At 41.8% G+C, this 13735-nt stretch overlaps 1 long non-coding RNA gene across 1 annotated transcript in view; it reads right to left on the reverse strand.

The window, feature by feature from the left end:
• Positions 1–529: 529 nt before the first annotated feature.
• LOC138993217 (uncharacterized) overlaps positions 530–13735 on the reverse strand; it is a 205726-nt gene continuing 192520 nt past the window's right edge. The window contains exon 3 of the long non-coding RNA XR_011468252.1: positions 530–582. This is a non-coding gene — a long non-coding RNA (uncharacterized lncRNA). The remainder of the gene's footprint in view (positions 583–13735) is intronic.

Genomic DNA, 13735 nt, shown 5'->3' on the forward strand with positions numbered 1-13735 from the left:
GTCTCAGATCTGCTGCTGGCAACTCACCTAAAGACAAATTTCCAGGGCAGGGAAATGAGCCCCACATTCAGTTAGATTTCAAGGTTGGACAGAGTCATACACAGGAAGTACCTTAAAAAGCCCTTTGTCCTAGAGCCAAACATTACCTTCAGAACAAAACGAACAAAACGTGAGGTCTTGCTTTTACTATGTGATTACAAGCAAATAATGTAACTCCAAACCCTCCTTTTTCTCATCTGAAAATGGAATTATTACATCTGCCCTATAGGATTAAATAAAGGGGCGGCTGTTACATAGTAGGTACCCAATAAATGTTAATCACCTTCCCACAGTTCCCTTCTAGAAGAGAGTTTTGGATTAACAGAAGTGAAGGAAAATACCTTACCATTTTCTTGGGACCCAGGAGTGACAGAATGAAGATGAGGGCTAGAGAAGGATCCACAGAGAACCGTTTTGGGGTTTAAGGGAGCAGGGTATATCCTTCAGGATGCCTGATACATACATATCAGGAACTTACCTTCATCTTCATCCCTTTTCCAGTGACTAGGTGGGAACTGTCATATGCTTGAGCTTGAAGTCATTCTAGGCAAAAACAAAACAAACAAAACATCCTTACTCATAAAAGTGACTTCTGATCTGAATCCCCACTTTCCTTCTTTCTCATTAGATAGGAGTCTTGGCCACCATTTATTGGCAAAGATGATGCAATTTAGAGCAATCAGGAGACAGTCCACCAAATCAAACTTCGTCCAGATTCTTGAACAGCACAAACCCTCTCATGCCTCAGGGCCTTGGCACATGCCTTTCTCCTCTGCTGAGGAGTGGTCTGCTTCCCGCACACTGCTCATGCTCACTGTGTTAACTCATACTCACGCTTCAGGCCTCATTTATTCAGAGAATTATTCTGTGACTCTACTCATCCCCTCTAAGACTAGTTTGGGTCCTTGCTGCATGTTGACACCCATTTAATATTGTACTGCCTCAGCACTCAACACAATTCTAATTCACTATGTTTCTCTCCCAAGTATTTTGCAATCTCGGTGAGAACTTAGTCCGCCTCGCTCACTGCTGTATGGCAGTGCTCAGCACCATATGCAGCACATAACGGGCACTCAAAAGATGTTTATTACATGAGTTCATAACAGAGTGATTGAGTGTGTGAAATTAAATGAGTCACATCAGTGTGATGGAGCAGGAAGGATTCTGCACTGTGAATCACAATGCCTGGGGACCGTTCCTCAGTTTTAACTAGCAAAGTGACCCCGAGGCCACTTTCACTTTTTTGCCTAAAGAAGCTTATACGATTATCTCAAGGGGTTGTGAGAATTAAATCAAGTGCCCGGTGTCTGGTGGATGCCTGATTAAAAGTGAGTTACTTCTCACTGCAAGAGAAATCACTGAAGCGGGTTGTGACATCACCAGGGGTCAAAAAAACCAGCTGAGCAGCTGAAGGTCTTGGTCAAAACACGGTCTCCAGGTCTGCTAATCAGAAAGAAGTTGTTCAAGATTAACATATCACAAGGAGGTGATTCACAAGGTGGTCACCTGCAGCCAGGGACCTGCGTCCTCACTTTTCCCTTCTGTGCACAGACACCCTGGACCTGGCTGGAGGCGTGGCTGCCCTCTCTTGGTGAGAACGGCCTCTTTCATCAGGAAGGCTCCAGCTCTGGCACCAGTGACCCAAGTCATAAAGGTGATTCATTTTTCAGTTTCCAAGCTTCAAAGCAACATATACGAAGTGCCACGGGCTGAAGAGAGGTGCACACCCTCCTCTCTCCCCAGCAATCGCTTTGGTGTTACAAGGAACCCTCACGGGTATGGAGCTGCTCCTTGACTTTTGTTGGAAATCTGAATGTTATGCAGACACGTGAGCACTCGATCCCAGCCCTGGACAGGAGATTTTGCACATGACCTGCAAATGGACTGTGTTGGGGTTGTTTTCCACTGAAACACCTCAATAAAAGCTGCAGACACAAAACTGAAGAGTCAGGGGCTGGAAGCATCTGGCAGTTTCTTGCTTGAGAGGCACCTCCCCTCACTGTGGATTCCAACCATGATACATAAAGGGATTGAAGGCTAAACCCTCAGTAAATCATGCTTCTATGGGGAATGGGTAGGGCTTGGAGGATACCCCACCCACATGGACCCTGGCAGGCCCCTATGAAATGCTCTTTGGCAGCCCCAGCTCATGGGAAAGTGTGATTTCCTGCTTGCTATGGATGCCTGGGAGTCTGTGCTTTTTTTTCTTTTCAGTTATTTCCTGCTCTGCTGTGGGATTTGGAGAGATCGAGAGCTTCTCTCTGCATTTCATGCAGCACCTTTAGTCTGTATGAACCTGTCACAGAGAAGGAGCGTGGACTTCAAGGTGAGACTGAAAACTGAGCTTTAACACTCAGCTTTCAACTTACCAGCTGTGTGGCCATGGACAAATCACTTAACCTCTCTGAGCCTCAATTGGCTCATTCTGTAAAAATGTCTCTTTTTGGGGAGTTGTTTTGGAGTTTAAATGAGGAATCATCTATGAAGTGCCTATATAGTGCCTGGCAACCAGGAAACACTGCATCTCTCCATTTTTTTTTACTGTTCTTCTTCTTCTTAATGAATAATAGCATTATTTAGAAAATTCATTGTTGTTTTTTTTTCAAGATGTAAGATGGTTCATCAAGGGCCACTATTATCCCCCCCCCCCCCAGAGAATATAAGGATATTCCCAATTCTATCCTATCCTATATAATAAAAGCCTAATATGCAAATCGACCAAATGGCAGAACTACCAGTGGAAAACCAGTTGCTATGACATGCACTGATCACCAGGGGGCAGACGCTCAATGCAGGAGCTGCCCCCAGCCCACAGACAGGTGCCAGTTGCCCCGTAGAGGGAGGCGACCGGTGGCAGCAGGGGACGGGGCCTGCGAGTAGGCGGAGCTAGGCCGGCCAAGGCAGGTGCCAGTGGGGCCCCCCAATCGCCCCACTGGTCACCCCACAGATCGGCCCTGATCACCAGCCAGGCATAGGGACACTACCTGTGCACAAATTTCATGCGCCAGGCCTCTAGTTATTAAATATATGTCATATTTACAAATTTTATATGTATTTTAAATGTTGCACTCCTATCTTTGATTCTCTCTTCTTCCTCAGGGAAAAACAACACCTTATTAGGTGGCCTGCCAACTTATGAGACCAGGAATGACAGAAGTGAAATATTTCAAGATTTGGTTACTTGCATCACATTTGTAAGACTTTGCCAGATGGCTTACAATAAAATCACATATTCAATGGGATCAATGAACATGAACAACAAGAGAACAGAAGTTGCATGGGTTTGAAATTGAGTCGCTTGCTCAGAAGGCTGGAAAGTCTCTGGTTAGTTGCCCAGCCTGCAAAGCCCTCCAAGGAAAGGAGATTAGACTCAGAAGGGGAACAGATCAAGGGAGTGAGGAATGAGGTGTGAAGCTCCTTGATGGAGGAAAGAACATCTCACCCGGATATCCTAAAGTTTATTCTCCTGGATTTCCAGGAAGTAAGAGTATTCACCCCAGTCCTCTGAGCCTGAGGATTGGCTCCATTCTCTGAGCCGATTATGTGTTATAATTGACATTACTATGTCAGTACAATTTCCCCAAATTTAAAAACAGTGAATTCAGTGCTCAATAAAAAGATATCTTCTACCAATAGTGTTCAATCCAGCTTACCTTTTCTAAGCTGCCCTGCTAATCTTTTATATGGCAATTTCTGGATCTCTCATAGTGATTATGATGTATTCACTGTTGCAGAAATGTTTTAAGACAGCATCCTTAAAATACAGCAAGGTACCATAAGTTGATCAAAGGTAAAGAAAGATAAAAGCCTAAAGGGAAACAGATTCTGAATGACCTTCACAGTTATTAGGAAGGTGCCATAAATTATTTCAAGCATTCCAACAGTCACTGAGAAACAAAAGCAAAATGAGTAAAACAACAGAGATAGTCACACAATTTAATGCCCCTGGAAGAAACTAGTTGGCACATATTTGCTCAAGGTACTTAGCATGCCTTCTCCCCGGTCGTATCAAACCATTGCAGAGTAGCTAGCATCTTCTGTAACCAGAGTAGGAATCAGAGGAACTAAGTCTAGCCCAAGGTCCTATAGATGTGTTCTGTTTCCAAGTCTGTGTTCTTGGAGGATGTTGTTCTTCTCTGTGCATGGAGAAACCTCAGTGGACATACAACATAGTCCTTTTTAGAACTCATTATTCTCTACTTTCCTTTGCAGAAATTCTAGGGAGAAGGTGTGAGGTTTCAAAGTGGTTATAGTAGAGGAGAGCAGCCAACATATCTCCCAAGTTAAGTGTGTGAGTGTGTGTGTGTGTGTGTGTGTGTGTGTGTGTATGTGTGTGTATTCTCAGCACTCACTTCAGGGTGAAGTTCAAAGACACACAGCTCTGGCCAAGAGCCAAGGCAAAGGTCCCTTAGGGCTGAACTTTTTGTAGGTTCTTGAGCAAGTTTCTTAATTCTATCATCTCTACCAGCCACCTCCCTATGTTCTCTTAAAGGAAAACCTTTAAATCATAAATTTATAGGCTCAAATGAGGCCTTTCCTCCCAATACTATCTCCTATCAGTAGATTTAGGGAAGTCTGGGAAATCATAATTGATACCTGTGTACAGTCCTCCTAACTTTATAGCTCTCTAATACTCTAACTCCTAAAATACAAGCTTTCTTTACACTTGTCAGAGACAGATTTGGTGTTTGTACAATAAATATCGGAGCTTCACTCTGTTTTCTGTTTTTTGCGTATTTTTTTTATAACTTTCCAGTATTCTCACTGGGAGAACACTAAATCAATGGCCTGCTTCCAAGGCCTATTTTAGAAGAAGCAATCTAGTGTAAATTTATGATATGGTTGTTATCGCTTTTAGTGTTTTAGCTGTTCACTATTCAACTCTTTTCTGAAAAATATTACATGTGGAGAATGACCCCTATATCACTGTGTACATTATGTGGCACAAAAAATGGTTCTCATGGCCCATTTCCCTCTGTTGGCTCCCACAAGCAGTCCTCTAGTACAATCAGGAAGCAAGTTATGACCTAAGTCAGTCAATAGCCGTCTTGCTCCCAAGGGCATGGGCCAGTTAAGGTCAAATCATTATAGCAGCAGTGTCAACAGCCCCACCCCTAGTGGTAGGACAGTGACATTGTCTGAGGCCATGGAGACGGAGATAGTATTGATGCTAGATACGGTGGCCTCACCTGAATGTTCCACCAATATGAGTGTGCTGTGTCTGGAGCTTCTCCAACTCCTATTACTTTTCAAGCCTGGGTCTTGGCATTTCCCATTAGTTCTATGAAATACCCTCTGTCCTTCCAACCAATGTGTCTTCTGCTTAATTTGGCGTAGTCTTTCCCCATTGTTTGCACCTAACCCCTCAAGGAGCAGAGGAACAAGCAATGACTGGATACTTATTTTCCTGTCAGGTTCTTTGTGAGATGCTTTAACCCTAGCTCTGATTGGCTTCCCAGGGAACCTATGAGACTAGAGTTATTATTTGCATTTTACAGATGAGAAGCTTAAGCCTGAAAAATTATCTTAAGAAATTAAGCTTATAGTTTACTTTTTAAAAATTTTTATATAGTTTACTTCTACTGAGTATTTATTAGAAGCTAACATTTTAAAAGTACCATCTCATTTAATCTGTACAGCCATCATATTAAGTAAAACCATATTTCAGTGTTATCAAGACACAACTGATTGCAAAAGGTTTTACTCTTTATGTACTTCTCAGAAAGTAGAACTCTGCCTATTAAACTGTGGCACGCCATTAATTATAAGATACTTTCTGATATCAGTGATATTGATTTTGAAAATATATTTTAGAATAGACCAATTATAGCACGTCATCATTCCCATTTAAAGATCAGATAACCAGTAACTGGGCCCAGAAAGATTTAGGAACTTGCCTGATATCACTTAGTTTTCACATGGTCCTAAAGGATTTACACCCAAATCCATCTGGCTCCAAAGCTTGCCTTTGAGCTATCCATCACGGTGCCATATTGCTTTAGAGCAGCGGTTCTCAACCCGTGGGTCGAGACCCCTTTGGCGGTCAAACAACCCTTTCATAGGGGTCGCCTAAGACCATCCTGCATATCAGATATTTACATTACAATTCATAACAGTAGCAACATTACAGTTATGAAGTAGCAACGAAAGTAATTTTATGGTTGGGTCACAACATGAGGAACTGTATTTAAAAGGCCCGAAGGTTGAGAACCACTGCTTTAGAGTCATCTAGCCATTTAGTAGCGAGACAAAAATTCAAACTCATGCATGTTGGACTCCAAATTAATAATAGATAAAATTCAATTAGTATCTATTATATGTCAGGGATAGTGTCTGGAGGCTTATGGTTGCTATTTTATTTAATATTCAGAATAAACATGTAGAGTAGAGGCTATTATTTCCATTTTGCAGATAACAAAATTAAGACACTGACCTGCTGGAAGTCACAGAGTTCATGGAGAGCAGCACTCAGACTTGACTCTAGGTCTTTCTGTTCTCAAAGACGCATGTCCCACTACCCTACACTGCTGTCTGTTTTCTCTGTAGCTGAACTTCATAAAAACCACTCACAGAGGCAGGGCAATGCTTATCTAAAGAGATGGATTCCTTCCAAAGAAATTGTAGACAATTGACCTATAGGAACCTCATATCATACCACAAAGGCTATTGCTCAGACTACTGCTCAAAGGAGGTTTGCGTGCCTTTTTCCCCCACCTCCCACCTCCCCTCAATCCTGTGAAAATAGCTAACCGGAGGAACATCTCAGGCAGTGACTTCATCTATCTGGGTGTGTGAAGCTCACTGGTGAATGGTAGGTCTCCAGAGTCTAAACAAAGAAATATAGAAGATTCAACACCTCCCTCATTCTATGCTTCTCTACTTTTGCAAATTGGGCTTCACAGTCATTCTAGCTAATTACCATCATTGCCCTTTCTCTGTTAGGGTTCTCCCCAAAAGTAGGCCCTGTGATAAGGGCTTGGGGGCAGGTAGTTTATTATGGGAAATGATCCCAAGATGCCCAAGCAGTGACTGGAAGAAACCAGTTGGGAAAAGTGGGAAAACAAAGAGAGTATTCATGGGGCCATTGCAGGACTCTCGCTGAGGAACTCTGCAGACACAACCTGAATTATCTTAACAAGGGAGGGGAAGCGAGAGCATTGTCCACTGACACCTGCTTCACTGGCTGAGCATCAAATGCCCAATGCTTTTGGGTTTTACCTGTGTGCTCGGCACCCACTCGCACGGGTGCGGGAGAAAGTCCTCAGATAGAAAAGCAGAGAGCTGTAGGTGCTTGAGGTAGGAAGCTGTCAGATGCAGGGGATTGTCTGCTGCAGCTGCAGGTAGAAATGTGTTCGAGGAATGGAATGTACCTCAGCACAATCTTCTCTACCTTCTTACCATGCATCAAGCATTATGTTAGTCTTCATTTGCATTATCCAGCTCAATCCTTATGTAAGTGTGTTTCCCTGGTAAGTTGTATTCTTCCTAAAGTCAGACACTGCGTTTTATTTGTCTCATGCCTGCACTTGCAGGGACTGGGCGGGGCACAGGGTAAAGGGAAGAGTGAGGGGACAGTTAGCAATGCCATGGCGTAGAGGATAAACTGTATAAACTTTTCCAAGAATTCAAGTGGAATAGAAGGGAGGTCTTCTCAAATACCACTCTGGAATCCATTGTTTCCATGGGGAGGACTGGTTGTAAACATGACCCCAATTCTCCACTCCTTCCCTACCCTTACCCTTGCAGTCTCTCTCACTTATTCTGTGGGAATGACCATGTGACTTGGTTTGGCCAATAGGGTGTTAGCATGCCTGATGCACGTGCACTCTGAAATCACTCAGTTGGTTGTTCTTGGTGGCTCTGGAAGCATTGCCCTTGCTATGAGAACACACTTGGATTGGCCTGCAGGAGGATGAAGGACAAGAGGAGCAGAACCACGTTGACTTGGTTGTCCTGACTGAGGCCACACTAGACTAGCTGAGATCACAGATTTATAAATGAGCCTGCACCAGAGCAACAGCGCTGCCAGGAATCCCACCACTGAACACAGATTTGTGGGAAGCCCAGGTGACATCAACCAATGCTCATCCCCAAGCCTAGGAACCCCACCGATATAGGGGCAAAATAAACGTTCATGGTCGTGGGCCATTGGGGTTTGTTTGTTAAACAGCATTTTTGTGGCAATAAGTAACTGATACAGCCCATTCAGAGTACATACAGAAATAAATAGAAAAATGGCAATGTGTTATAGAAAGGCAGGTGCTGGGCAGCCAGATAGTATCACTGAGCAGCCAAATGACTCCCTTAGGGTCACCAGCCTAAAGCATGTGTGATTAAAATTAGTGCATCAATACATTCACATGTCATCAGCTGCTTGGGGTCACTTGTCACCGGTAGAAGCTGCACATGTTTGAGCTGTAAATGCTGGAGGTTAGGGTTCCTAGGGGCGAGCAGCAGTGTGAGATGGAGCAGGAGCCAGACACGGATGAGTTTGGATGCTTTCCTGGAGTTATCAGGATGCTCAGGGGATTAATGAATGTCAGTTGAATGAATGAGATATTCTGGGAATGACAGATATTTCCTGGCATTACTCAAGAGCGGGTAGATCCCCCTTTTATCTTTGAGAAATACTGGCACTGCAGGTTGGTGAAAATGCCATCTGCTACTGTAAATTTTACTGGCCTCGTGAGCTTTTTATTTTTTCAGTAATATTTGCCAGGTTATGTAGCTTATAATCATAGACATAGGGCACCTTTAAATGGTGTAATTTTTCAAGGCAGGAAAGCTTCTGTTAAGGAGAAGACGGGAAGAAGACCAAATCAAATAACAATTATGAATAATTCCCTACTCAGCCCATAACAAAAGGCTCTGGATTTTATAATATGTTCCTGCCAAAGGCCATGTGTAATATTTCCTTGTTAGTAGTTCCCAACCACTATGAAATCCACAAAACCTCTCCCAGCTGTTGAAGACTTACTTATTCTCTGTCCTTTTCCATTCCGGGGCATATCCATACGGTTTAGAAAATATGACTAACTTTCCTAACTTGAATGACACTAATAGTAATTTTCTAAGGCTTTGGAGAAAGATGTAAGGAAACTACAGTGCATGTCTGTTTAAAAACTGCTCTGTTTAATGGTTTATACTGTTCCAAAGGTGGGGGGTGAGACAAAACTATTTAATGGGCTGGCTTTCAATGACCTGTGTGTTGTTGGGATTACACTGATAATTAGTATGAGTTAAATTACATTAAAACTTGAGATTTAAAAGTAATGCATTAAGAAGGAATTGAGTAGGTGGGCAAAGTTACTTCTATTTTTTTCAAAAGAATTTCACAGCACTTTAAATGAATGTAGGAAAGTTACGAAATCCCCTCCTGACATACATACGGTTGAAGTAATCTTTCTCCTTGAGTCAAATTTCTCTTGAGTAGAGAATAGAAATTGAAGACTATTTAGAAATATAAGAACAGAAAGGTAAGAATGTTCTACTGAGAATAAAACACCGAATGAGAAGCAAGCATCTTGAAAGTCATTGAGAAAATACATGGTACATTCATTTCCTTGGTGTCTCCAACAGGTTGGTTGTGATATGCACTGAAAGCCAACATTTATAGGGCCAATGATGGGGCCAGACAATGTGTTAAGCACATGCATTAACTATTAATTCTTACAGCAATGCTTTGAAGTGGGTTACTATTTTCATTCTCACTCTATAGATAAGGAACTTGACATTGAGAAAGGTTAAGTATGTTGCTCAATTCCCACAGCCTGTCCACTCCCATGTCTGGGCGATTCTAGAGCTCATGATTTAGTCACCACATCCAGGTGGTTAACACCTTTGACTTTCCATTTGTTCAGTTGTAAATTATATAAATGTCTAACCACCATGCTGTACACCTGAAACTAATATAAAATAATACTGAATGTCAACTGCAATTGACAAATTACAAACAAACAAACAAATAAATAAAGCAAAGTCCTAGTGACCTTTCAATTCCATCAAAAAGGGTCAGGGCTGTTTTCTATTGACCCTTGAAAACACTGCAGTTAGGCAAAGCAGCTACTGACAATAACAACTTGGCATCATAGTCAAGAAGTTTTTGAATTTGTAGCTGTGAAGGTAAGTCTTCATAAACGTTCTCTGAAAGAAAAAACATACTTATTTATTTGATCAGTCAAGCTCCTGTTGGACTTTAAATATCGCCTTGAGAAACACATTACTTTCAATTACTACTAAAGAATATGTGCAGATTCATCCCCAGAAAGAGGATGAGCCACAGAGATGAAGGAGACGATATACATTTTAGGGAGACAAGAGTCAAGAGCAAGGGCCCACAGTCACATGTATCTAATTTCCAATTCCATCTCTAGGTCTTGCTAGTCCTAGGACCTTGGGGAAGTGGCTTAGGTATCTAAGACAGCTCTCTCATCTGTTTAGTAATTATTATTTTTAAATCATAGAGGAGGAAAGAGTTGATGAAATTAAGATTATTGTCAGGATAACTGAGACAATTTGTGTAAACCACTGGACACTATGCCCAATGCATATTAACTACTTACAAATATTCTTTATTACTAACATTATAGTAGACAGGGATGTGTTTAAGCAGAAAGCCCACGAGCATTTAAATCAAGAAAGTCTGAGTCTCAATTCTGATTCTGCCACTTACGAGGCATGCTGCCCTGAATATGTCAATATTTCTGAATCAGAAATAACCTATCCTATCTTTCATGGGTTTCCTGAAGCTGAAAGCTAATGCATGTGGAATGCCTATAATGTACTATTTTCTGGCTTCCATAATAAATGATAGCTCTAACTATTAGTGTTATCTGGTGATTAAAACCTTAGACTGGTGGAATATCAGCCATGCATTTCTGAGGGAGAAGAAGATAGGGCAGGGAGTCAAAGGATCCTTTTGCTTCTTATGATGCTCCATTTTTCTTGGCACGGCTTGCGTAGAGGTCACTGGTTGGCATCTGTGCAGCATGCCTGTGGTTCCGCCCACTCGACCCGCCATGCCTTTGGTCCAGTCTCCAGGACCTGCATTTATGCCTGTCTCTGCGGCTACCTATGACCACAGTTGGACACAGTCCAGCCGGCTCGGGGAGCCGCATGTGTGACTATGTGTTCCTGGGTGCCTGCCAGTGGATTCGTTTTGCTGGAGGAATGTGTAATATGCACTGAGATTCTGTGGGGCCTCAGGGTGAGAAGACACTCAGGGCCAAGGGGGCCTAGAGCTGGGGGAAGGAGGGTAGGTAGCAGGCTATGCAGCCAGGCCCTTACATGGAGAGAAACACAGACACCAGTCCAACCCAAAAGAATGTTCTCTTTTCTGAGTCAGAGGTGCTGAGAAGAATCTGTGAATAGAACCAGGGACCAAAGAAGGCAGTTGAAAATAGGAGGAGAAGGAATCTAAGAATGAGCTGATCTGAGTTTGAAGGTGGGTGAACTTGTGTGAGAATCTTTACCTCTCCACCTCAGCAAACTGGGAATCACAGAATTAAAAGTATCATAGACCCGTTTTGAAGATCAAATAAAATACTGGTAAGTTTTCTTGATTATGACTCGCTGACACATGGCAGCAAAATATCATAATCCAGCATCCTGGCTGGCTGGATCCCCAGTAAAGGGTGTGCAGGAGGCAGCCAATCAATGCAATGTTTCTCTCTCATATTACTGTTTCTCTCTCTCTCTCTCTCTCTCTCTCTCTCTCTCTCTCTCTCTCAAAATCAGTAAGAGTATATATTTTTAAAAAAATCACAATCCAGGGATGTGTTTTATTTGCCAGTGTGGATTTCAGAAAAAGATATACTCAAACATTGCTGGCATAAATGTTAAGTTAATGTAAATTTCAATGTAAATTGTGTAAGTATTTATTAATAAATATGTATCAGTAGATGGATATGGATTAAATATAAAACATACATGTATATATGCAATTCTATTAAACAATCTCACCCTTGTGAATCTACCCATAGAATAACAAAACACCACTATCTAAAAATACATGTGTATAAATATTGAGATGCCTGGAAGGTGGGGAAAACAATCTACATTCTACAGGTAGATATGTATTAAATATCTCAATTACAGCATTGTTGGCCGTGGCAAAAACGTATAAACAAAGCACACTGCCATGAACGGGAATGGTCAATACAATGAGGTACAAAGATACCTGTAGTAACTAACCAGAGAAATTCTCACAACTCTTTCTTGATGTCATTTCCTTTTTCTGCTACCATCCCATTTCGCGACTTTCTTTCGAAATAGAGCTCCTGAAAAGAGCATTGTCCCTGCTGCCTGTCTTCAACTCTGCTCCCTATTCTCCCTGAAGTCCCCCACTTTTGTCCCCACCCCTCCATCAAAGCTGCTCTTGTACGGGTCCTGAGTGCTGCTCCAGAAATTAGTCCTGAGAATTCTTCTAGAATCCTCTGCAGCGTCAGACTTAGTTGATCCCTACTTTGGGAAGCGCTTTCTTCACCGGGCTTCTGGGAAACGGAAGACTCTTGGTTCTCTTGCTCCATTAAGGGTTGCTCTTTCTCAGCCCGTTCTTCGGGTTTTGCTTCTTGGGCCCCATCTTACTGATGAGTGTCCCACGGCTCAGGATTTGGCATTCCCTGCCCCATCTAGACTTGCTCTCTTGGAGAATCTCATCCGGACGTACAGCTTAAATAACAACTGTGTGCTCACAACTAATAATTTATATCTATTAAATTGTAGGGGTTTAAATTTTTATAAAAAGATAGAAGACAGAAAGAAGTAAGGAAGGGAAGGAGGAAGGGAGGGACGAATGAGGGAAAAAAAGAGGGAGAAAGGAAAGAAGGACGAAAGGAAGGAAGGATTGTTAACTTAAAAAGGTATACTCCACAGGAATAAAATACCTTAATACAGGAGTGTGGATTGTGAAGTACAGATAATATGGGTTCAAATCTAGATCTTTTACTTCCAGGCTGTATAGATTAGGGTAAGTTATTTAATTTCCTGATGCTTCAATTTCCTCCTGCAAAACGGGGATCAAAATAGCTGTCTCATTTATGGGAGGTTCATCTGAAAATCTAAATATGCTAGGATATGTGAAATATTCTAGAAAATTGTAAATATTTCTAAGTATTGGCTATTGTTGTATAAAGGTAAACCTATATATCTAGTAGAAGACCTTTTATAAGGATATACTAATGACTTGAAGGTGGTAAAAATAGAATCAAACAAGACTCCAATACACAAACCAGAGAGTGGAATGATTACTCACATATCTGGATCCATATATGGGTAGGATACTTTGGATAATGTTAACAGTGAGTGACATGTTGGGAGAAGATATATTTAATGCTTGTAATTAAGGGACTGATTTCCAAAATATACTTGAACTTCAAATTAACAGGTTGAAGCAGGAAACTAGTAGGAAAATGGGCAATGTGACCAGGTAATTTACAGAAAATGAAGTCCAATGGATACATAAAAATGTGTGTGAGCTCATTAGAAACAGCAGGACTAAACACTACAACAATCAGATACTGCTTTCTAGCCCTTATAATGGCAAAAAAACCAGACATGTTGGGACAATCCAGTGCTGTCAAGACTTTCAGAGGGCATGAATTTTTGTGCACAATTGAAGAGTAAACTGAAACAACCATTCTGAGAAGCAATTAGGCAATATTCAACAAAAATTGTATTTTTCCCTATGATCTAGTCA

The sequence above is a fragment of the Myotis yumanensis genome, unplaced genomic scaffold, assembly GCF_028538775.1.
Source record: "Myotis yumanensis isolate MYYU_CA2020_CCGP unplaced genomic scaffold, mMyoYum1.0.hap1 SCAF_15, whole genome shotgun sequence".
NCBI classification, from domain to species: Eukaryota; Metazoa; Chordata; class Mammalia; order Chiroptera; family Vespertilionidae; genus Myotis; species Myotis yumanensis.